We start from the raw sequence: 24198 nt of genomic DNA on the forward strand, positions 1-24198 counted from the left end.
CTCAGGAAGTTTTAGCTACATTATCCCCAATAATATCCACCCAGAATATTTCTCTGATTTTAGAATTATTATTATTATTATAACCATGAAAACCTTTAACAGGCTTTTTAAATTTGGCTTTATATTAGAATTTTCTGGATGATAGCAACATTTTATCTAGATGCTGATATAATATCTAGCCTTCTAACCCTACCTGAGTGGGTAAGGCTCTCACCTCTTTAGAGAGAGTATTGCAACCACATCTACACACACACGTGCACACATACACATAGGCATATACATAATGTCCTGATGATTTGGTGACATCGAGCATGATTTATAAATCTCTAATGGTATAATCACACACCACCAAGAGACATTCGTGATTAGAAAAGTCATAGAGATTGACTTTTCTGTCTTTGGTCCTTAAAGTATTAACAGTTCAGGGAAATTAAAAATCTTTAAATCTTTTATTTATTTATTTATTTTAGACAAGGTCTCGCCCCATCGCCCAGGCTGGAGTGCAGTGGTGCGATCACGGCTCATGGTAGCCTCAACCTCCCAGGCCCAAGCAATCCTCCCATATCAGCCTCCCAAGTAGCTGGAACTACAGGCACGTGCCACCATGCCTGGCTAATTTTTAAAAAATTTCTGTAAAGACAGAGTTTCACTATGTTGCCCACACTGATCTCAAACTCCTGAACTCAAGCAATACTCCCAAAGTGCTGGGATTATAAGCATGAGCCACCATGCCTGGCCTAAAAAACTTAAAAATTAGATAAAAAAAAAAATGCAGCTGTGAATTAACTATTTAGACAGGCTGCCCAAACTAGAAACTTATCAGTTTCTTAAATGTTATTAAGAGGCATACCCTCCCTTTACTAAAGCAGGATAAAAATAAGTAGATTGATAAAGAGAACAAATTTTTCCCAGAATTAGTCTTGAACTCTTTTATTCTACAAGTTCACAAGCTAAAAGTCTGTTCAAATCAAGAGTTGTCTTTAATTAATGGACTGCTGTCACCACCCTGTAATATAAAGTGCTAAAGTTTATTTCTGCACTTTGAGCAGAGAGCAACTAGCTGATGGCAACAATTAAAAAGAAAATAATTTGCTGACTAATTACTAGCTTCAATGTACCCTGGCCTCTGTTAAAAATAAAATCTCTTCAACTACGGTGATGGCTGTTATAACACATTTCTATTATTCATAATGCCTCAACCATTACTCTTTTTTTTTTTTTCTGAGAAGGAGTCTTGCTCTGTCCCCCAGGCTGGAGTACAGTGGCTCGATCTCAGCTCACTGCAACCTCTGCCTCCCGGGTTGAAGCAATTCTGCCTCAGCCTCCCAAGTAGCTGGGATTACAGGCACATGCCATCATGCCTGGCTAATTTTTGTATTTTTAGTAGAGACAGGGTTTCACTATGTTGGCCAGGCTGGTCTTGAACTCCTGACCTCATGATCCACCTCCCAAAGTGCTGGGATTACAGGTGTGAGCCACCACGCCCAGCCACCATTACTCTTATTTATCCCCTCCTGGTGTCTTCTTCCTAGAGTTCTGAAGGAAAAACACTCCCCATCAAACCAGAGTTTGAAACAGGTAATGGTGTCAAGGACCCTAATTTCCTAGCATGATTCCTATGCTTCACTTATTTCCACTATTCTCATTGTTATTTTAACAAAAACTTTTTTGTTTTACTTATATTTAAATCTATCAGATATTGTTTTCACTAGAAGACCGATAACATTTGGGGCAAGATCTCAATATAAATGCAATGCATGAGTAAATAATCCTATGAAAAGAATTCTCATTGGTTCTCAAAATGGGGTCCCTGGAACTCATGAGGGGCACAGACACACTCTCAAAGGCCTGTAAGCCACCTGTGAAAAATTTTTGTTTTGGTTTTCATTAATAGGATGACCTACAATTAGCACATGCCTCATGAGTAACCATTTAGAGTTGTATATTGCCAAATTTGCACTTACAACATGGCTGACACCTGTTCTTTAAATCCAATATTTCTTTTTTAAAAAAAGATTTTTACAGCCTGGCCAACATGGTAAAACCCTGTCTATAATAAAAATACAAAAAAATTAGCCAGGCGTGGTGGCGCGTGCCTGTAATCTCAGGTGCTCAGGAGGCTGAGGCAGGAGAATCGCCTGAACCTGGGAGGTGGAGGTTGCAGTGAGCCGAGATTGCACCGCTGCACTCCATCCTGGGCAAAAGTGTGAAACTCCATCTCAAAAAAAAAAAAAAAAAAAAAAAGATTTTTAGAGACAGGGTCTCACTCTGTTGAGTGAGTGGTGTGATCATAACTCAATGCAGCCTTGAACCCCTGGGCTTAAGTGATCCTCCCATCTCTGCCTCCCAAAGCACTGAGATTAATTACATGGATGAGCCACTGTGCCTAGCCTAATATTTATTAAGTTAGAGTTTATAAACAACAACTCTGGGATCTGAGAATTCTCTTGTTTGAGCATCCTAGGAGAATGGTGATATGGTTCTGAATCTGATGAACTTGACGCTAGAGGAAGTGTTTTTTGAAACCAGGAAAACCTAGCTTATGAGATTATTATAAAAGACCTTAAAAAGCAGGTGATTCACTTACCTACATGTGTCGAATGAATCAAGGAAAATATCTCTTTTCTTACTACGGACTGAAGTCTCAGCCTCTTAAATTTTCCTGTTGATCTGCCTTTTTGTGATGATAGATGTCAACTTGACTGGATTAAAGAATACCTAGAGAACTGATAAAGCATTACATCTGAATGTATCTGTGAGGATGTTCTTAGATGAGCAGTTGTATACCAATTCATGGGCTATAGCCAGTTGTTTGGCTGGATGGTCAGGGACATGAAAGGAACATGATTAGAGAACTGGTGACAAAGCAATTTGGGAAGGAGTTACTGGCTAGACCTCTCTGAGTGGGCAAAAGACATGAAGATATTTGTGTCCCATGTGAATGCTCACCAAAGGGTCACTTCAGCACAGGAAAACTTTGGTAATCAAGTGGCTAGAATGACCTGTTCTGTGGATACCAATTGACTTCTTACCCTAGTCACCCCTGTCAATGGCCAATGGGCTCACAAACAAAGTGGCCATGGTGGGAGGGATGAACAATATGGATTGGGCTCAGCATCATGGACTTTCACCCACCAAGATGGGCCTGGCTACAGCCACTGCTGAGTGTCCAATATGCCAGCAGCAGAGACCAGCACTGAGCCCCTGATATGGCATCATTCCCCAGAGTAGTCAACCAGTTACCTGGGACACTTCCATCATGGAAGGGGCAGCATTTTATCTTTACTGGAATAGACGCTCTGGATATGGATGTGCCTTCTCTGCACACAGTGCTTCTGCCAAAACTACCATCCATGTACTTACAGAATGCATTATCAGGCTGGGCGCAGTGGCTCACACCTATAATCCCAGCACTTCGGGAGGCCGAGGTGGGCAGATCACTTGAGGTTAAGGGTTTGAGACCAGTTTGGCAAACATGATGAAACCCCATCTCTACTAAAAATACAAAAATTAGCCAAGAGTGGTGGTGTGCACCTGCAATCCCAGCTACTCGGGAGGCTGAGGCAGGAGAATCGCTTGAACCCAGGTGGCAGAGGTTGCAGTAAGCCAAGATTGCTCTACTGCACTCCAGTCTGGGTGACAAGAGTGAAACTCCATCTCAAAAACAAAAACAAAAATACAGAATGCCTTATCCACTATCATAGTATTCCACACAGCAGTGCTTCTGACCAAGGAACTCACTCCACAGCCAAAGAAGTGCATCAGCGGGCTCTTGTTCCTGGAATTCACTGGTCTTACCATCTTCCCTAATATCCTGAGGCATATGGCTTGACAGAATGATGGAATGGCCTTTCAAAGTCAGTTACGGTGCCAGCTAGGTGACAATACTTTGAAAGTCTGGGGCAAGGTTCTCCAGAAGGCTGTATGTGCTCTGAATCAGCATTCAATATATGGTACTATTAATCCCATTGCCAGGATTTATGAGTCCAGGAATCAAGGGGGATATGGGAATGGCGCCAGTCACCATCACCCCTAGTGACCAACTAGCAAAATCCTTGCTTCCTGTTTGTGCAACTTTGTGCTCTGCTGGCCTATAGATCTCAGTTCCAGAGGGATGAATGTTGCTACCAAGATTCACAACAATGACTTCATTGAACTGAAAGTTAAGACTGCTACCCAGCCACTTTGGCTTCCTCATGCTTCTGAGTCAATAGGCTAAGAAGGGAGTTACAGTGTTGACTGGGATGACTGATCCAGACTACTAAGGGGAAATTGGACTATTATTCCACAATGGTGGTAAGGAAGCCTGTGTCTGGAATATAGGAGATCCCTTAGGGCATCTACTAGTATTACCTTATCCTGTGATTAAGGTCAATGGGAAATTACAACAACCCAATCCAGGCAGGATTATGACTGGCTGAGACCCTTCAGAAATAAAGGTTTGGGTCACCCTGCCAGGTAAGGAACCACAACCAAGTGAGGTGCTTGCTGAAGGCAAAAGGAATACAGAATGTGTACTGGAAGACGGTGGTTATAAATACCAGCTATAACCACATGACCAGTTACAGAACTGAGGACTATGATTGTCATGATTATTTCCTCACTATTTTGTTAAAAATATTTTTATAGGCATTGTGGCTTATACCTGTAATCCCAGCACTTTGGGAGGCCGAGGCAAGAGGATGGCTTGAGCCCAGGAGTTCAAGACTAACCTGGGCAACATAGTGAGACTTTATCTCTACAAATGATTTAAAAATTAGCTGGGTGTGGTGGTGCATGTGTGTAGTCCCAACTACTCAGGAGGCTGAGGTGGGAGGACTGATTGAGCCCAGGAGATCGAGGCTGCAGTGAGCTGTGATTTTGCCACTGCACTCTAGCCTGGGCAACAAAGTGAGATCCTATCTCAAAATAAAAAATAAATAACTTTAAAAAAAGAATATGTTTTTGTATATATACACATATTAAGCAAATGACCTGTTTTTATTCCTCTCTTATTCTTTTATCATATAACATAAAGTACATTGACTTTGTGTCAGTATTTAAGTATTGCTAATTTTACTTCATAGTATTTAAGTTATAGGATATCAGGAAAAGAGTAAACATCACCCAGGGACTTTATTTCCTTTTCTAGGGAAGAGATACACGCACTTTTGTTTGTACACAAGATAGTTTTATCATGTTAATCAGAATTATTACCTTGTTATTGTCTTTACTTGGAAATTAAGTATGTTTTAAGGAGATACATGTGGGTGCCAAGCTGACAAGGGGTGAACTTTTTTGTTTTTTAATTTTTGAGACGGAGTCTCGCTCTGTCGCCCAGCCTGGAGTACAATGGTGCAATCTAGGCTCACTGCAATCTCTGCCTCCAAGGTTCAAGCAATTCTCCTGCCTCAGCCTTCTGAGTAGCTGGGATTACAGGCATGCGCCACCACACCATGCGAATTTTGTGTTTTTAGTAGAGATGAAGTTTCACCATTTTGGCCAGGCTAGTCTTGAACTCCTGACCTCAAGTGATCCACCCAAAGTGGATCTCCCAAAGTGCTGGGATTACAGGCGTGAGCCAACATGGCTGGCTGGGGATTGACTTTTGATGGTTAATTTTAGATGTCAACTTGACTGGATTAAGAAATAGCCAGATAACTGGTAAAGCATTACTTCCAGGCATGTCTGTGAGGGAATGGGCGTGTGAGTTGGTGGACTGAGTGGGAAAGATCCACCCTCAGTATGAGCAGTTGGCTGGGGGCCCACATAGCACAAAAAAGAAGAGAAGCAGGATTTTCTTTTTCCCCTCCTGAAGCGGGGACACTTTCCTCCTCCTGCCGTTGGAAATAAGAACTCCAGACTTGGCCTTGCAACTTCAGACTTACACCAGCAACCCTGCATGTGCTCAGGTCTTTGGCCTCAAACTGAGAATTACACATCAGCTTTCCTGGTTCTGAGGCTGTCAGACTTGGACTGAGCCACACTACCAGCATCCCAGGATCTCCAGCTTACAACTGCCTGTTGTGGGACTTCTCAGCCTCCATAATAACATGAACCAAGTCCTCTAATAAATTCCCTCTATCTGTCTATATTCTATTGGTTCTGCTCTCTGGAGAACACTAACACACTTTATAAAAGTGCTTCTGATGGGCAGTTCCTTTTTCTTTTCTTTTTTTTTTTTTTTTTTTTTAAGGCAGAGTCTTACTCTGTTGCCCAGGCTGGAGTGCAGTGATGCAGTCTTGGCTCATTGCAACTTCCACCTCCTGGGTTCAAGTTATTCTCAGGCCTCAGCCTCCTGAGTAGCTGGGACCACAGGTGCGCACCACCATGCCCAGCTAATTTTGTATTTTCAGTAGAGACAGGGTTTCATCATGTTGCCCAGGCTGTTCTCAAACTCCTGGCCTCAGGTGATCCTCCTGCCTCAGTCTCCCAAAGTGCTGGGATTATAGACATGAGCCACCAGCCTGGGGCAGTTTCTTTTCTTTTCTTTTTCTTTTTTTTTTTTTTTTTTTTTGAGACAGAGTCTTGCTCTGTCGCCAGCCTGGAGTGCAGTGGTGCGACCTCGGCTCACTGCAACCTCCGCCTCCTGGGTTCAAGTGATTCTCCTGCCTCAGCCTCCCAAGTAGCTGAGATTACAGGCACGCGCCACCACACCCAGCTAATTTTTGTATTTTTAGAAGAGACAGGGTTTCACCATGTTGGCCAGGATGGTCTCAATCTTTTGCCCTCGTGATCCACCCGCCGCAGCCTCCCAAAGTGCTGGGATTACAGGCATGAGCCACCACGCCCAGCTGGGGCAGTTTCTTACTAGCTCCTCTCCTATCTAGATAATACCAAGAGACCTGGATAATACTGTGACCCAGTCTCCCCAGTATTCCTGTAGCCAAGGCCATGCAAATGTATAAATCTCTTGCAGAGATCCTGCAAGATTGCCTAGGAATGAGCTATCCTGATGAGACAGGTTCCTTTTGTAGGAGTCCTGTGTTGTTACAGTGAGACAGAATGTCAAAAACAGGGGCCCAGCACTACCTAAGTGTGATTATCTCCCTTTGATATACATTAAGTGGCTTTCTTTTTTCAGACGGAGTTTTGCTCTTGTTGCCCAGGCTCGAGTGCAATGGCGCAGTCTCGGCTCACTGCAACCTCCGCCTCCCGGATTCAAGCAATTCTCCTGCCTCAGCCTCCTGAGTAGCTGGGATTACAGGTAGCTGCCACCATGCCTGGCTAATTTTTGTATTTTTAGTGGAGACCAGTTTTCACCGTGTTGGTCAGGCTGGTCTCAAACTTCTGACCTCAGGTGATCTGCCCACCTCAGGTGATCTGCCCACCTCAGCCTCCCAAAGTGCTGGGATTACCGGCATGAGCCACCACACTCGGCCGTGGCTGTTAAATTTTAAGATCAAAACCATGATTTCATCAAAAATCTTGTGGCCAGTTCATAATAATCAAATTCACAGGAGACTGAGTTATAAGTCAGAATGCCATGTACAGTGCTGTATGTATTTTTCTAGTAACTAGAACATCTTTGAAATATAATGCCTCCTCCTTCACTATGTCAGAGAGATGGAAGTCCAAACTCATCATCAGAAGAAATGAGAGTGAGAGAGCAGTATACTATTGAGGGCTTTTTTATCCAGGCCAGGAAAAGCCTGAAATGAGGCCACTGTTGTGTGGCTGAAGGATGAGTGACCAACATGCAGTGCCTCTGTTGGCCAGGTGACCTGCACACAGTCCAGGTGGGGCTCTCTGGTGTCTCCCTGTGTTCCCGATTCACCTGGACTCCCTGTCTTCCTTCGTTAAACAGATTACAATAACCAGTGATATCACAACTTACTTTCATATTAGTCATATTTTTAGTCATTTATCTGGGAAATCTACTCAGGTCAGCTTCATGGGTGTTCCCCACATCTCTTCAGGACCACATTTACCAGTTTTTTTGTGATGGGATTTATTGCTACAAATGACATTATGCATAGTTTCAATCATCCCCTTGGTTCAGAATAAGTAATTGAGGGGGGAAATGATAGGCAATAAATAAATATATATATTATTCTCATTCTCAAAGAATATTCTTATTTTCAAATTCTGACAATCTGGGGATGTCTTACTCCATACATATAATTACTTTATTAGTAGTCTCCTAATGAAAAAGTCCATTTATTCCATAGGCAAATGTGGAAGGCATAATATATTATATATATCCCAGATATGATGATGAATCTTAGGAGGTTAATGAATAAAATGATCCCATGCCTGGTGAAGAAAGGCCTATAAATACAGAGTAACCTAGAAGGAATCCACTTTTGCATCTTTCAAACTATTTTCCACTCTGCTGTTAGAGCCGTCATTTCTAAAGCAAGCATCACTGTATTGTGATTTACTCAGTCTTATAGTCATGTGTAAGTTATCAACAATCCAGCATAGGTTGGGTTATGCCAAGCCCAGTCTCATCCCTCCTTACTGCTCTCCTGGTCGAAGGTAAAGACTCTAGGACAAAATCTCTGATCTTCGGCAAGCAATTCTTTTTTTTCTTTTTCTTTTTCCAACTGGGTCTCACTGTGTCACACAGGCTGGAGTGCAGTAGCAAGATCATGGCTCACTGCAGCCTCAACCTCCTGGGCTCAAGCAATCCTCCTGCCTCAGCCTCCTGAATAGCTGGGACTACAGGTGTGTGCCACTATGCCCGGCTATTTTTAAAATAATTTGTAGGCCGGGCATGGTGGCTCATGCCTGTAATCCCAACACTTTGGGAGGCTGAGGTGGGCAGATCACCTGAGGTCAGGAGTTCGAGACCACCCTGGCCAGTGATGGCCAACGTGATGAAACTCCATCTCTACTAAACATACAAAAATAGGCTGGGTATGGTGGCTCATGCTTGTAATCCCAGCACTTTGGGAGGCCAAGGCGGGCAGATCACTTGAGGTCAGGAGTTTGTGACCAGCCTGGCCAACATGGTGAAACCTCATCTCTACTAAAAACTACAAAAATTAGCCAGGTGTGGTGGTAGGCACCTGTAATCTCAGCTATGTGGGAGGCTGAGGCAGGAGAATCACTTGAACCCAGGAGGTGCAGTTTGCAGTGAGCCGAGATTGCAACACTGCACTCCAGCCTGGGCAACAGAGGGAAGCTCCACGTCAAAAAAAACAAAACGAAACAAAAATTAGCTAGGTACAGTGCCAGGCACCTGTAATCCCAGCTACTTGGGAGGCTGAGGCAGGAGAATTGCTTGAACCTGGGAGGAGGAGGGTGTAGTGAGCAGAGATGGCGCCACTGCACGGCAGCCTGGGCAACAGAGTGAGACTGTCTCAAAAAAAGAAATAAAATAAAATAAATCAATGAATAAATAAATAATTTGCAGAGACAGGGTCTTACTATGTTGTCCAGACTAAAGCAATTCTTGAGTAAGCTCACACCTATCTTCCCAAGGGAAGGTCTACTTTGCTGTAGCACACTCATCAGGTGTAAATAAAGTCAAGAAACATCTTTCAACACAGAAGTAAATGAGTCCCAGGGCACAGTAATCATTTAACTATACACAATTACTTAAAATTGGCACTGCCCACCACTTATGTCTAAAACATCTACAATCTTTTCTTTCAGTTTCCTCCTAAAAATGAAGGATAAGTGCTTGCTTTACATTTGTGCAATTAAAGGGTCCATTCACATGATTTCCCACAACAAAGAAACAGTTCACAATTGACTCAAAATGAGATTCCAAAACATATTTTAGTTTTCTCTTTCAGCTCAGGCAACCCTTTCCCCAAGTTTTGATCATCACTGCAGAAGTCTTATTTGTAGTAAGAGGTCATAAGGTAGAGAGCTGCAAATAGTGCTGCCCTAAATTGGAAAGTGGTCTATTTGTCAACAATGTGCTTAAGATTGAAACTGGCCCGCTAACGCCATTTTAGGCCTGAGCCTGCCTGTACCCAGGCGCTCATTAAAACAGCATGTTGCTCCACACCGCCCCATATTGTCTGTCAGCTCGCTCTCAGGGTTCAGACCGATACAAGACTCTTACATCTGGTGCCGAAACCCGGGAGGGGTTCAGGTCTGCATCCCCTGTGGACCTACCCCTCCACCCCAGAAAGCAGGCCACAGTAGCCGACAAAGGAAGCTCCTCAGCCTCCAGTCACCTCTCTGTGCATGCACATCCATCACTGGACTCGCCTACTGGTAAGTTTCCCCGGGAGCCTGGTTTGGTTTACAGGGGAAAATCTGCACGGCTTCTCTTGGTTTCTCCGGTACGAAAATCCAACATTGGTCCAAGAAGGCTCCCATGTGTGCCAGGCACTTGCTGATCATCTGGTCTTAGGGGGACACCTCTAAGCCATTTGATCCTGTTCCCAAACGAAAAAGGCAGCGGTGATGATTGCTCCTTTCATTGTCTCCCTCCGGCCGTCCAGGACGGTCTACTTTTCCCTGTTCTCCCGAGCCTACCCTCAGTTATGGGAAACTCCTGGTCCTACATTCCAAAAAACAACCCTCTAGGCTGCCTCTCCAAATGGCCCACAATGGAACATTCGAGTTTACAGTTTTAACTGACTTAAGCAATTATTGCCAACGTCTGGAGAAATGGGGAGAAATTCCTTATGTCCAGGCCTTTTTGCATTCAGCTCACAACCTGACCTCTGCAATTCTTGCTTATCTGTTCAAATACTTCTCCTCCATTCTCACCACCCTGATAGCCTTTCTCCTCCCGACCCTACCTCTTTTTCCCTCGTTCAATCCAGCTGACTGCTGTCCACCCCTCCCAGCCCCTACCCCTTCCTCTCAATCATCTTCTTTAACCCCCCAAGCCTCCTTGTTATCTTCTCAGCCGCCATCTTCCCAGCTGCCATTTTCCCAGCCAACGTCTTCCCAGTGATCATCTTCCCAGCCACCATCTTCCCAGTCAGCTGTATCCACTTCTTTTCCTACACCATCCCCTCCTCAGGACAATTCTAGTATTGCCTGTACCCATTCTCCTCCTCTACTGCCCTCTCCTGAGGTTTGTAAACCCATTCCACCACCTTACACCCCTATCTATCCTCCACTGCCTGTTAACTCCCCTTCCCCCTTCAAACCCTCAGCAGGAACCACTTCCAAATTCTTCCTTCTCTCCTGCCCATACTGGCTCAGGCGCCATCTTTGGCCCATGCCCCATTCTTACTTCAGCGCCTGTGCTAGAGTGCTCCCTTCAGGAAGTAGCAGGAACTGAAGGTATTGTTAGAGTTCATGTTCCCTTCTCCCTCACTGATCTCTCTCAAATTAACAAAAGACTCAGTTCATTTTCAGAAGACCCGACCTCTTATATTTGGGAGTTTCAGTACCTTATGCAGTCTTATGAACTAACCTGGCATGACCTCTACATTATCCTCTCTTCCACCCTCACCCCAGAAGACTGGGACCATATCTGGACCCTAGCTCAGGTATATGCTGATACAATTCATCACCAAGCTCCTGCCCAGCCTACTGGTGCAAAGGGGGTCCCCAACCAGGACCCCCACTGGGATTATCAAAACGGGGGCCTCTGGATGCCGCCGTCAAGACCACATGATTGTGTGTCTTCTTGCAGGACTCAAAAAGGGTTCCCATAAAGCGGTAAACTATGAAAAACTTTCAGAAATCACCCAAGGTCCTGACGAAAACCCAGCCCTTTTTCTCTCTCATTTAACTGAAACCATGAGAAAATATACCAACCTAGACCCAGTCAGCCCAGAAGGAACCACCATTTTAAACCTTCGGTTCATCTCCCAATCCACCCCCGATATTTGGTGCAAGCTTCAGAAACTTGACGACAGCCCTCAAACCCCACAACGAGACCTTCTTAATTTAGCCTTCAAAGTCTTTAACAATCATGATGAGGAAAGTAAAAGGCAAAAACACGCAGAGTTTCAAATGCTTGCCTCTGCCATTAGAGGCCCTGCAGGCCCACGAGGCCACAGCTCCACACAGAAGCCTCCTAGCAATCCACCTCCACTTGGCACCTGTTTCAAGTGCGGCAATGAAGGCCACTTGTCCAAACAATGCCCAAACCCAAGTAAGACCACCAAGCCGTGCCCCCTCTGCAGAGGACCCCACTGGCAGTTGGACTGTGAGCAGCCCCCGCAAGGACTGCCCCATCCCTTCCTGAGCTGGCCAGAACCTCCTACCCGGATCTCATCGTCCTAGCCGCTGAAGACTGATGGTGCCCTGGAACGGACACCCCGGCAACTACCATCGCTTCATCCAAGCCAAGGGTAACCCTGATGGTGGCGGGTAGGCCAGTATGTTTTTTTAATTAATACCAAGCAACCTACTACTCTGCTTTACCTAATTTTTCAGGACACATCCAGTCCTCCCAAGTCTCTGTTGTGGGAATTGATAGAGAAGTCTCCAAACCCCAAGCCCCCCACTTCATTTTTCTGCTCCCTGAACACCTTTTCCTTCACTCACTCTTTCTTAGTCCTGCCCTCGAGCCCATCTCTGCTCCTAGGCAGAGATATCCTTTCAAAACTTCACAATACTCTCCACTTCCACGTTCCCCATCGTACCCAACACATCAACCCAGACCCCTCTGGGGCTTCTAACTTTCTTCTACTCCTCCAACCTCCCACCTTAAAACATGCAACCTTTTCTTATCCCCCATCCGTAGTTAACCCTGCTTTTTGGGATACTTCCACACCCTCAGTCGCAGAACACCACACCCCCGTCCACATTACCCTTAAACAGCCCACCCATTTCCTATCACAGAAGCAGTATCCCATCCCCCAAGCAGCTCTCATATGCCTAAAGCCTATCATTTCTCACCTCCTCACCAGTCATCTACTCTGCCCAACAAACTCCCCTTTTAACACACCAATTCTACCTGTTAAAAAGCCAGATGGAACTTAATCACTTAGTCCAGGACCTCAGGCTCATTAACCAAGCTGTACTCCCAGTATGTCCAGTAGTTCCTAACCCATGTACTTCACTTTCCGCAGTTCCCTCCAATACCACCCATTTTTCTGTCCTAAACTTAAAGGATGCTTTTTTCACAATTCCTTTACACCCTGATTCCCAAAACCTCTTTGTCTTTACGTGGGAAAACCCCAACACCCACATTTCATGTCCACTCACCTGGTGCGTACTACCTCAAGGTTTCAGAGACAGCGCCCACCTTTTCAGACAGGCCCTTGCTTGTGACCTCTGTACCTTATCCCTAAAACCGTCCACTCTCCTTCAATGTGTTAATGATCTGCTCCTGTGTATCCCCTCCCAAAGAGACTGCAATGCCCATAGTATCTCTCTCTTTTAAACTTCTTGGCAGAATAGGGGTATCAGGTCTACCCTAAGAAAGCACAAATATGCACCCCCTCATTCACTATCTAGGCCTAGCCCTTACCCTGCTAACCCGAGGGCTCACAACCGACCGCATATCCCTCCTCCAGTCCCTCCCACCTCCACTAACTAAGCAAGAAATTCTCTCTTTTCTAGGACTAGCAGGATATTTTAGGCTCTGCGTTCCCTCCTTTCCTCTACTTGCCAAACCGTTATGCCAAGCCGCTAAAGGCCCTCTCCATGGGCCTTCAAACCCTACACAGCCTATTACCCAACCTTTCCATCTACTCCAAAAGGCTCTCATCTCAGCCCCTCTCCTCACTCTCCCAGACCTCACCAAACCTTTCTCCCTCTATAGCGACAAACGGCATGGAGTTGCATTAGGTGTTCTAACCAAGTCTAAGAGACCCACTCTCCAGGTTGTTGCCTACCTCTCTAAACAGCTTAAAGCCACAGTTCTCGGATGGCCTGCCTATCTCTGAGCATTGGTGGCAGCTGCTCTCCTTTTAGGCCTTGAAAGCCTAAAACTTTCTGTCCATGCCAACCTAACAGTTTATTCAACCCATAACATCAAAGACGTGCTGGCTCACCACAGTGTACTAAGTCTCTTCTCTGCCCCACGGCTCCTCCAACTGTATGCTCTATTCATTGAAACTCCCCACATTACCATGCTAACCAGCTCCCATCTAAACCCAGCCATGCTCTGTCCCTATCCTTGTTCTCTCCTCTTTACTCCTCAGAAGAAAAGGAGGACTTCGGGGCCCAAAACCTTCAAAAGCAAGGACCATTGTATGTCAAGAAACGGAGCTTTATTCTTCCTCACTCTCAAAGCCTTCCTCACCTCCAAAGCCTCCACAACTCTTTCCATGTTGGTTACAAACCTCTCCTGCAACTTCTCCGCCCTATTCTCACTTGTCCTCACCTTTCCAGCCGTGTTTGAGAAATTACCCAGTCCTGCTCTATCTGCCACTCAGTGTCACCCCAGGGCTCCCTCCTGCCTCGGACTTTTCCTACCCACCAAGCCCAGGGCCAGGTACCTGGGCAAGATTGGCAAGTAGACTTCACTCACATGCCACCCGATAAACAGCTCTGCTATCTTCTAGTCTTTGTCTGTACTTTCTCCGGGTGGGTAGAAGCATTCCCAACAACTTCACAAACTTCAGAAAGTGCAAATATTGTCACACAAACTCTCATCATGCATATAATTCCCGGTTTCGGACTCCCAATAGCCATCCAGTCCGATAACGGACCTGCCTTCACCAGCCAAATTACCCAAGGCGTCTCTACATCCTTAGGTATAAAATGGGTCCTCCACACACCCTACAGGCCTCAATCTTCAGGCAAAGTTTAAAAAGTTATCTCTGTCCTTAAAGCCCAACTCACCAAGCTGGCTCTAGACACCCACCAGTCGTGAACAAAAAAATCTCCCTTTTGCCCTCATGAGACTCTGCACGACACCAAAGACATCCTCTTTTTATAGTCCCTTTGAAATCATGTATGGCCAAACTTTTGTTTTGCGGCCTCCACCCTTACCAGACTCTGAGCCACTCAAGAATTACCTCGCTTCCTTAATCCAGACATGGTCTTTCATTTGTGAAGCAGCAAATGAGGCCATGCCTCTCCCTGTCAACACCGCCTTGTCCTCTCAACGTAACTGTCTTGCAGGCACAGATGTGTTTCCAGACAATCCAAACAATGCTCCTGCTACAACGACATGGTGGCTACCAACCCATCTCTCAAGAATACCCAAAAAATTAAGGTTTTCTTTTTCCAAGGTGCCCACGCCACCCCCTATGTCATGCCTGAGGTAGTTATTGAGAAAGTCATTCCTTTTCCCTTTGCTATAACCAAATAGACAAGAGTGTAAGATTCTCCCCAGGGCCTGAAAGCTTAAGGGGATGGGTGACTCCTGCCTGCTCAGGCCCAGTCCCAAGGCGCAAGGCCACTTGCATCAGCAGTGTGTGTCAGCAAGATAGCAGAAGCAAGAAGAGAGCCGGCCGGAAGTCATGTACGCCTGAAGCTCAAGAAAGAGGCCATCCAGGTACAACGTAGCAGTTACGTCAGACTAGGACACTTCCTGTTTATAAAATCTTTGCCTCATCTTCACTTGGGGCTGACACCATTTTAGGCCTCAGCCTGCCTGCACCCAAGTGCTCATTAAAACAGCATGTTGCTCCAAAAAAAAAAAAGATTGAAACTGGCCCAATAGTCTCATAGACTATTGTTTTTGATTAACACAGAAATTGACCCTTCTGGTCTCAGCTTGAAGGTTATATTTATTTTATCAGAGTTCCTTCCTCAGGAAAGGTCCTTCAGGCCTCTCAAAATATAAGCATCAAAGAACTGAAAGTCACCAGATCACGGCACCAGGTGACTGCTTCCTTGCCCCTCCCCAGTTCTTGTTTTCTTACACATTGTTACACTTCGTCCCTGATATATAAACCTGGCATTTTAGTAGTCAGGGAGATGGACTTGAGACTGAGCTCACATCTCCTTGCCTGCAGCATCTGACTAAAGCTTTCTTCCTTGGTAATACTCCTCGTTTCAGTGATTGGCTTTCTATGCAGCAAGCAGCAGGACCTAGACCAAACCACTGGTGTTTCAGTAACAAGATCTCTGTCCCCAGGCTACAGGTTCACTCACAGTGAACTCAGGTGAAGGTGCAGACCTTAGAGTCAGATAACAGTGAGTTTGAGTTGAAGGAAAGCATTAAGCCTCAGTTTCTTCCTAAACAGAAAAAGTACAGCATCTCTTAGGACCTTAGTGAGACAAAATTATGTAATACAATGAATGCAAAATGTCTGGTCTGAAGTGAGCATGGCCTTCAGCAAATAACTTCTGTGAGCCTAAATTTTTTAATCTATGACTTTGATATAGTAGAATAGTGGTTTGTTATGAAATGAAATAGTGTACAAACACAACAGACACACAGTACTTCTCCACTTCCTGCCCCTGCCCCTGCCCCCAGCCCCAGCCAGCCAATCACAACTTTTACATTACAAAAAAGTCTGTTTCAATTTCCTGATGCATTTCTGTGAAGAGTAACTCACCACAGTAATGAGCAAAGATTAATTTAAAACATAAATAGAGCTTAGGCAACATAGGAAGACTCTGTCTCTACAAAAAAATCTTTTTATTAGCCAGGTGTGGTGGCACATGCCTGTGGTCTCAGCTACTTGGGAAGCTGAGATGGGAGGATCACTGGATCCTGGTAGGTTGAGGCTATGCAGAGTCATGATTGTGCCACTGCACTCCCGCCTGGGTAACAGAGCAAGACCCTGTCTCAAACGCACACACAAAAACACACACACATAAATAGGCTGGGTGCAGTAGATCACACCTGTAATCCCAGCACAGCACTTTGGGAGGCCAAGGTGAGAGGATTGCTTGAGCCTAGGAGTTCAAAGTTTCAGTGAGCCATGATTGTGCCACTGCACTCCAGCCAATGCGACAAAGCGAGACTCCATCTCAGAAATAAATAAAATGAAATAGGGATGAAAAATATATGAGTGAAGAAAAAAATGACCATCTTAAGAAAAAAACCTGAAAAGTCCAAATGCATGAGACAATATTGTAGCATATATGCAACCTTCAAAATATGCCCAGTGGTATATCACTGGTTTCTTTCTCCGATTAATAAAGAAAAAAAGTTTGGGGGAAGAGTCTAATTTTTGGAAATTGGGCCACTTGTACCATAGTTTATTCTTCTTAAAAAATTATGACTTCACTTTTATGTTAAATATTTGTTTGAAACAAGCTGAGGCAAGTTTTATTAAAGAAAAATTTTGCTTGATGGCTGGGCACGGTGGCTGATGCCTGTAATCCCAGCACTTTGGGAGGCCAAGGCGGGCAGATCACTTGAGGTCAGGAGTTCAAAACTAGCCTGGCCAACATGGTGAAACCCCTTCTCTATTAAAAATACAAAACTTAGCTGGGCATGGTGGCAGGCGCCTATAATCCTAACTACTTGGGAGGCTGAGGCAGGAGAGAGAATTGCTTGAACCTAGGAGGCAGAGGTTGCAGTGATCCAAGATCACATGCCACTGCACTCCAGCCTGGACAAAAAAAAAAAGAAAAAGAAAAAAATAAAAAGAAAAATTGTGCTTGTTTTACTTTTCACCAGTCTGCTCTGGCATGCTACTAATGATATCAGAATGGGGTCAATGATAGCCAGTGTGTGTAGTATTTTCCCCACCCCGTGCCCAATTCCAAATTATTGCCACTGTGGTGATGGACACCAGTTTTGGCCAGTGTGGCATTGTACTTTATTTTATATTTCCTCAAAGCTGGGCAGTTGTGGTGAGGTCAACTGATTTCGCTTTGCCTTGTCTGATCATATTCAGAGTCTGCTTGCATCCCAGCATGTACTATCCACTTTTCACAATGAGTTGGAATCTAGAGTTTATCAACTCTAGTGACTTTTTCATCTTCACTGCAGCCAGCATCTTCCTGCCTTAGATATGCAATGCCCCCCAGTCAAGAGCAGCCACCAAGATAGCCAGGGAACAAGAAAGGAAGGAGTTCTCACAATGCAAAGTTCTTCACAGCCTACATTAAATATTTTTTAAAATCATAGTCTCCGGTTCTGCCTTTTGGGTACATTCCTCATTTTTGCAGGCTTTAATGACTTCCCACTAAAATTTAACAGGTTTATAATGGGGTTCTATAGACATATATATTACTGGTATACTAAAACCTGATTTTCCAAGTGCTATTTATACTACTTCCCAATCCCACTATTCAGCTACTTATACAAAATCCTCATTCATATATTCTAGTACTTTCTTTTAGTTGGGATGTAAATGTATTGTTAATTAATTTACTTAAAATGGCATCGAATGCCATTACCTTGTTAAAGGGTGCCAAAGATTTAAGCAAAATATTCAATGGGGCTGGGTACAGTGGCTCACACCTGTAATCCCAGCATGTTGGGAGTCTGGGGCGGGTGGATCATTTGAGACCAGGAGTTCGAGACCAGCCTGGCCAACATGGAGAAACCCCATCTCTACTAAAAACACAAAAATTAGCCGGGCGTAGTGGCTAGTGCCTGTAATCCCAGCTACTCTGGAGGTTGAGGCATGAGAATCGTTTGAGCCTGGGAGGCAGAAGTTGCAGTGAGCCGAGATAGCACCACTGCACTCCAACCTGGGTGACAGAGCAAGACTCTGTCAAAAAAAAAGAGAGAGAAAGGGAGAGAGAGAGACAGAGAAAGAAGAAAGAAAGAAAAGAAAGAAGAAAGGAAAGAAAAGAAAGAAAGAAAGAAAGAAGGAAAGAAAGAAGGAAGGAAAGAGAAAGAAAGGAAGGAAGAAAGGAAAGAAAGAAAGAAAAGAAAGAAAGAAGGGGAAGAAAGAAGAAAGAAAGAGAAATGTTCAATGGGTTCTGAGGCAATTGGTCTAAGAGAGTCGTGGAGGGCAAGACCACACCCTCTGTGATGGTGCAGTTCTTCCCTTGGAGGTGTGGCAGTCATCCTGAGGGGAGACGGATTCTAGAACAGAAAATAATGTGAGGCAGTGCACCTTTCATTAGAAGGAGGAAGGAAAACCTTTCCTTTATCTTGTCTTCTGCCATTCGGCTTAGACTCTGAGAGTAGAGAATCTTAACGCTACACACAGTAGTAGTGGGACTGAGACTTGGGCTATAGCAGTGTTGGTTTGGGGCCAGTCAGAGAAAGTTCCATAAAAGACCCTGAGTAAGGGTCTGGCCCTTATAGTTTTTTGTTTTGTTTTGTTTTTAACTTTAATTTTAGGCCGGGCGCAGTGGCTCACGCCTGTAATCTCAGCACTTTGGGAGGCCGAGGTGGGTGGATCACCAGGTCAGGAGTTCAAGACCAGCCTGGCCAACATAGTGAAACCCATCTCTACTAAAAATACAAAAAAAAATAGCCAGGCCTGGTGGCGGGTGCCTGTAGTCCTAGCTACTTGGGAGGCTGCGGCAGGACAATCGCTTGAACCTGGGAGGTAAAGGTTCGCAGTGTGCCAAGATTGCGCCACTGCACTCCAGCCTGGGCAACACAGCGAGACTCTGTCTAAAAAATAAATAAATAAGTAAAATAAAAAACTTTAATTTTAAGTTCAGGGATACGTGTGCAGGTTTGTTACATAGGTAAGTCTGCGTCATGGGGGTTTGGTGTACAGATTATTTCATCACCCAGGTATTAAGCCTAGTACCCATTAGTTATTTTTCCTGATCCTGTCCCTCCTCCCACCCTCCACCCTCCTGTAGACCCCAGTGTCTGTTGTTCCCTTCTTTGTGTTCATGTGTTCTCCTCATTTAGCTACTACTTGTTAGTGAAAACATGCATATTCAGTTTTCTGTTCCTGGATTAGTTTGCTAAGGATAATTGTTACAGGTAGTTAGGCATGAGTGCGGGTGGGTGGGGGGCAGGAGAAGACTCCCCAACCCACTAGGAATGTGGATGATGGTTCAGTAATTATCACATCACCTCTCTAAAAGTGATAAATTGGCAGCCGGTGCCAGGGAGAGGCCATTTCCTGATGGTCCACACCTTTTGCACTAAGGTGTTAATTGAATACAGACACCAGGGTGAAGCAACTTCCCAGGCATGCGCATTAAGAGACAAAATGGTGAAGTATGACCCTCCAAGAAAACACCACCGAAAAAGGGGAGAAAGCTTCAGATGGGCATGTGTACAACTTCCTAAACACATGCACCCAAAGATAAGGAGGGCGCTGTGTGTGTGGGCAGCCCATCCTAAGGGAAGAGTCATGGGAAAGCCAGCCTATAAAGTTCCAGGGTCAAGGTTAAACACCACACTTGATCTCAGTGCCTGCTTGGGTCTCTTACAAGCCTACTCTCCTTTTCTTTCTTTCCTGTTCTAAAGCCTTTTAAATAAACTTCCACTCCTGCTCTGAAATTTGTTTCGGTCTCCTTTTCTGCCTTATACCTCTCAGTTGAATTCTTTCTTCTGAGGAGGTAAGAATTGAGGTTGCTGCAGACCCGTACAGATTTGCCACCAGTAACTCAGATACCTTCCACCAGTAACATAATGGCCTCCAGCTCCATCCATATTCTTGCAAAGGACATGCTCTCATCAATGGAAGACTAGATAAAGAAAATGTGATACATATACTCCATGGAGTACTATGTAGCCCTTGTAGTTTTGCATTACTCTTAGCTTTCCGTATCTGTAAAGCATTCAGTAAAGCTACATCAATTGTCAGGCCATGAGCCATCCAGCTTCTTTCTCTTTGGAGACCGTATGTCCCAAATTATCATCACAGTCTCATGGATTAAGAACAGCAGATGGCTGGGCACGTGGCCCATGCCTGTAAACCCAGAACTTTGGGAGGCCAAGGTGGGAGGATCACTTGAAGCCAGGAGTTCCAGACCAGCCTGGGCAACACACCAAGACCCCATGTCTACAAAAAAAATTTTTTTTAATTAGCTGACTGGTGGTGGATGTCTATAGTCCTAGCCACTCAGGAGACTGAAAAATACATAAATGGCCAGGTACGGTGGCTCATGCCTGTAACCCTAGCACTTTGGGAGGCTGAGGCGGGTGGATCGTCTGAGCTCAGGAGTTCTCGACCAGCCTGGGCAACACAGTGAAACCCCGTCTCTGCTGAAAAATACAAAAAATTAGCCGGGCGTGGCAGCATGTGCCTGTAATCCTGGCTACTGGGGAGGCGGAGACAGGAGAATCACTTGAACCTGGGAGGAAGGGGTTGCAGTGAGCCGAGATCGCACCATTGCACTCCAGCCTGGGCGGCAGAGCGCGTCTCCATCTCAAAAACAAACAAACAAACCAAAAAAACCATAAACATTTAGGCTGGGTGTGGTGGCTCACGCCTGTAATCCCAGCAGTTTGGGAGGCCAAGGCTGGCAGATTACTTGACGTCAGGAGTTAAGACCAGCCTGGCCAACATGGCAAAACCCTGACTCTCCTAAAAATACAAAAATGAGCTGGGCATGGGGGTGCATGCCTTTAATGCTGGCTACTCGGGAGGCTGAGGCACGATAATTGCTTGGACCTGGGAGGTATAGGTTGCAGTGAGCTGAGATTGTGCCAGTGCATTTCAGCCTGGGTGACAGAGCAAGACTGTCTCAAAAAAATAAAAATAAACATTTAAACAAGATATTTTAGTTTTTTCTTGCTTCATAAAAAAAAACACTCTAAAATTTAGTAGCTTAAAATAACAATGATCTATTATTTCTCTTGATTCTGCAGGTTGACTGAATTTAGCTGGGTGGTTCTTCCACTCCACTTGTTGTATTTGAAGTCACTCATGAGGCTATGTTCAGCCCGAAGCACACCTGGGGCCAAACCATTCCAGAGAAGCTCATCTTCTAGAGTGTCTCTCCACATGGCTCTCATCATTCAGTGGTCTGGCCTGAGCTTTTGTACAGCACAGTGGCTGACTTCAAAGATGTTGAAGGTGGAAGCTTCCAGAACACTTAAAGCCTAAGTGTGGAAGTGGCAGAGTCACACAGGATGCATTGTATTGATTAAAGGAAGTCACAAGGCCACCTCAGTTAAAAGGAAGGGAAAATAGACTACTTGATGGGAGAAGCAGCATGAGTGCATAGGGTAGGAGAAATTGTTGATGGCCATGTTTGCAGACAAACTACCACACACAGTAATATATAAGATCATTATATGTATTTCCTATCTGTCTCTTTAAACAGCTATCAAAGAATTTGTCCTTATTTTATTTTGTTTTTTAACTTTTTAGCATGAACCCACAGGACATAGAGAGTCCATTTTCCTTTTTTTCCTTCTTTCTCTCTCTCTCTTTTTCTTTCTTTCTTTCCTTTTTCTTTCTTTCTTTCCTTTTTCTTTCTTTCCCTCTCTTCTTTCTTCCTCTCTCTCCTCTCCTCTTTTCTTTTCCTTCTTTTTCTCCAAGAGACAAGTTTTTGCTCCATTGCCCAGGCTGTAGTACAGTGGTACAGTCATAGCTCACTGTAGCCTCTTAACTCCTATGCTCAAGCAATCTTCCTACTCCGGCCTCCCGAAGTGGTAGGATTAAGGTGTAAGCCACTGCACCTAGCCTAATTGTCACATCTAAATGCAGTAACTTTTCCACAACTTTGTGAAGGTAGCAATTTATTTTGAAATAAAATTTACATAGCCCAGATCCTCTCTCAGTTGTGTTTGCAGCTGCTCAGCCATCTCTTTCTGGTATCAATGCCACCTCTAGCTTGCTGAGCTCCAGGCAAAAGGCAGGGGGCTGGTAAGGAACAAGTTTTCTATACCACAGCTCTTTCTAAGCTGATTGCCTGCAAATCAACCAGGGAGTGAAGAAATCTTATCACTACAGGCCTGGCACTCTGGCATTCCTTGAAACCAGACATTGTTAGAAGTTCACTAAACTTTTATTTTTCAAATGTCTCATCCAGCATCTCGTGTGAGAAATTGTGTAGGACTTTAACACTGATCTTGGAGTTTCCAGAGTATAGCTTTTGGTGCTTGAAGGAGGCACGTGAAGCCTATCTGACTGCCCTATTTGAAGTTACTAACTAGTATGTGATCCTAGTGTAATAATTATGAAAAAAGACATCCAGCCATTCGCTAGTATATCTACAAAAAGAGCTTAAAATCCACTATGATCAGGTGCATCTCATTCTCAAACAAAACAAAACATGTTTGTCTTCCCTGTTATTATTTATTCTGACCATTAGATATTTGGTGGGGGCAGGGAGAGAAGTCAAAAGGTATCTAAATATATTATTGTTACATTAGACTGGGTGGTTTAAAAAACAGAAATGTACTTTCTCACAGTTCTGGAAGCTCTAAGTTCAAAATCAATATGTCACCAGGCTTGGTTCTACGAATAAGACCTCAAAAGCACAGACAACAGAAGCAAAAATAAACAAATGGGATTATATCAAACTAAAAATCTTCTGCACGGCAGAGGAAACAATCAAGAGAGTGAAAAGACGACCTACAGGATCAGAGAAAATATTTGCAGACTACTCATCCCACAGGGGATTAATATCCAGAAGATACAAAGAGTTCAAACATCTCAATAGCAAAAAACAAAACAAGAAAACGTCTGATTATAAAGTAGGCAAATGATCTTAACAGAAAGTTAAATACTGCATATTCTCACCCACATGTGGAAGCTAAAAAAAGTTGATCTAATAGAAGTAAAATGTGGAACCAGAGGATATTAGAGACTGGGAAGGGGAGGATAGGTAGAGATTTGCTAAAGGATACGAAATTACAGCTAGATAGGAGGAGTAAGTTCTAGTGCTCTGCAGCATTGCAGGTTGCTTATAATTAACAATAATGCGTTGTATAGTTTCAAATAGCTAGAAGAGAGGATATTGAATGTTGCTCTGTGTGTGTGTGTGTTTGTGTGTGTGTGTGTGTGTTTTAAGATGGAGTTTTGCTCTGTCACGTAGGCTGGAGGGCAGTGGTGCAATCTTGGCTCACTGCAACCTCCACATCCCCGGTTCAAGCAATTTTAGTGCCTCAGCCTCCCAAGTAGCTGGGATTACAGGTGTGCACCACCATGCCCAGCTAATTTTTGTATTTTCAGTAGAGATGGGGTTTCACCATGTTGTCCAGGCTGGTCTCAAACTCCTGACCTCAGGTGATCCCCCGGCCTCCGCCTCCCAAAGTACTGGGATTACAGGCGTGAGCCACTACGCCTGGCAGGATATTTGCTAGAGCAGGAGCACCGTCATCTCGGACAAACACCACCACTTTAAGTTCCAGCTCCCTTTCTAGCCTCATGCATTTCAAGGAAATCACTTCTCTTCTAACTACAAGCAGCCAGAAAGAGCAGACAGTAAAACACAGATAAGACCGCTTGGGCACAGAGGGAGGTGAGGAGAAAGTCTCTTGGGTAACTGCCAAACTTCACCCTCATACAATGGGCCCCAGTAAAACAGTGGGCCTTAATAAGCACTTTTCTTTCCCTTCAGGAACACTAAGATAGAGAAGCTAAAAGCAGACTTGGGGGATATGCCTGC

At 44.6% G+C, this 24198-nt stretch overlaps 1 protein-coding gene and 2 pseudogenes across 5 annotated transcripts in view; 1 reads left to right on the forward strand and 2 right to left on the reverse strand.

Annotated features, from left to right (window-relative positions):
* The window catches only part of GPAT3 (glycerol-3-phosphate acyltransferase 3), a 118738-nt gene that overhangs the window by 85231 nt on the left and 9309 nt on the right, over positions 1-24198 (reverse strand). The gene's annotated exons all lie outside the window — the stretch shown is intronic.
* On the forward strand, positions 9742-12204 carry LOC129397591 (transcription factor NF-E4-like; annotated as a pseudogene).
* Positions 16398-22730, reverse strand: LOC106634686 (large ribosomal subunit protein eL30-like; annotated as a pseudogene).

Source organism: Pan paniscus, chromosome 3 (assembly GCF_029289425.2).
Source record: "Pan paniscus chromosome 3, NHGRI_mPanPan1-v2.0_pri, whole genome shotgun sequence".
Taxonomy (NCBI): Eukaryota; Metazoa; Chordata; class Mammalia; order Primates; family Hominidae; genus Pan; species Pan paniscus.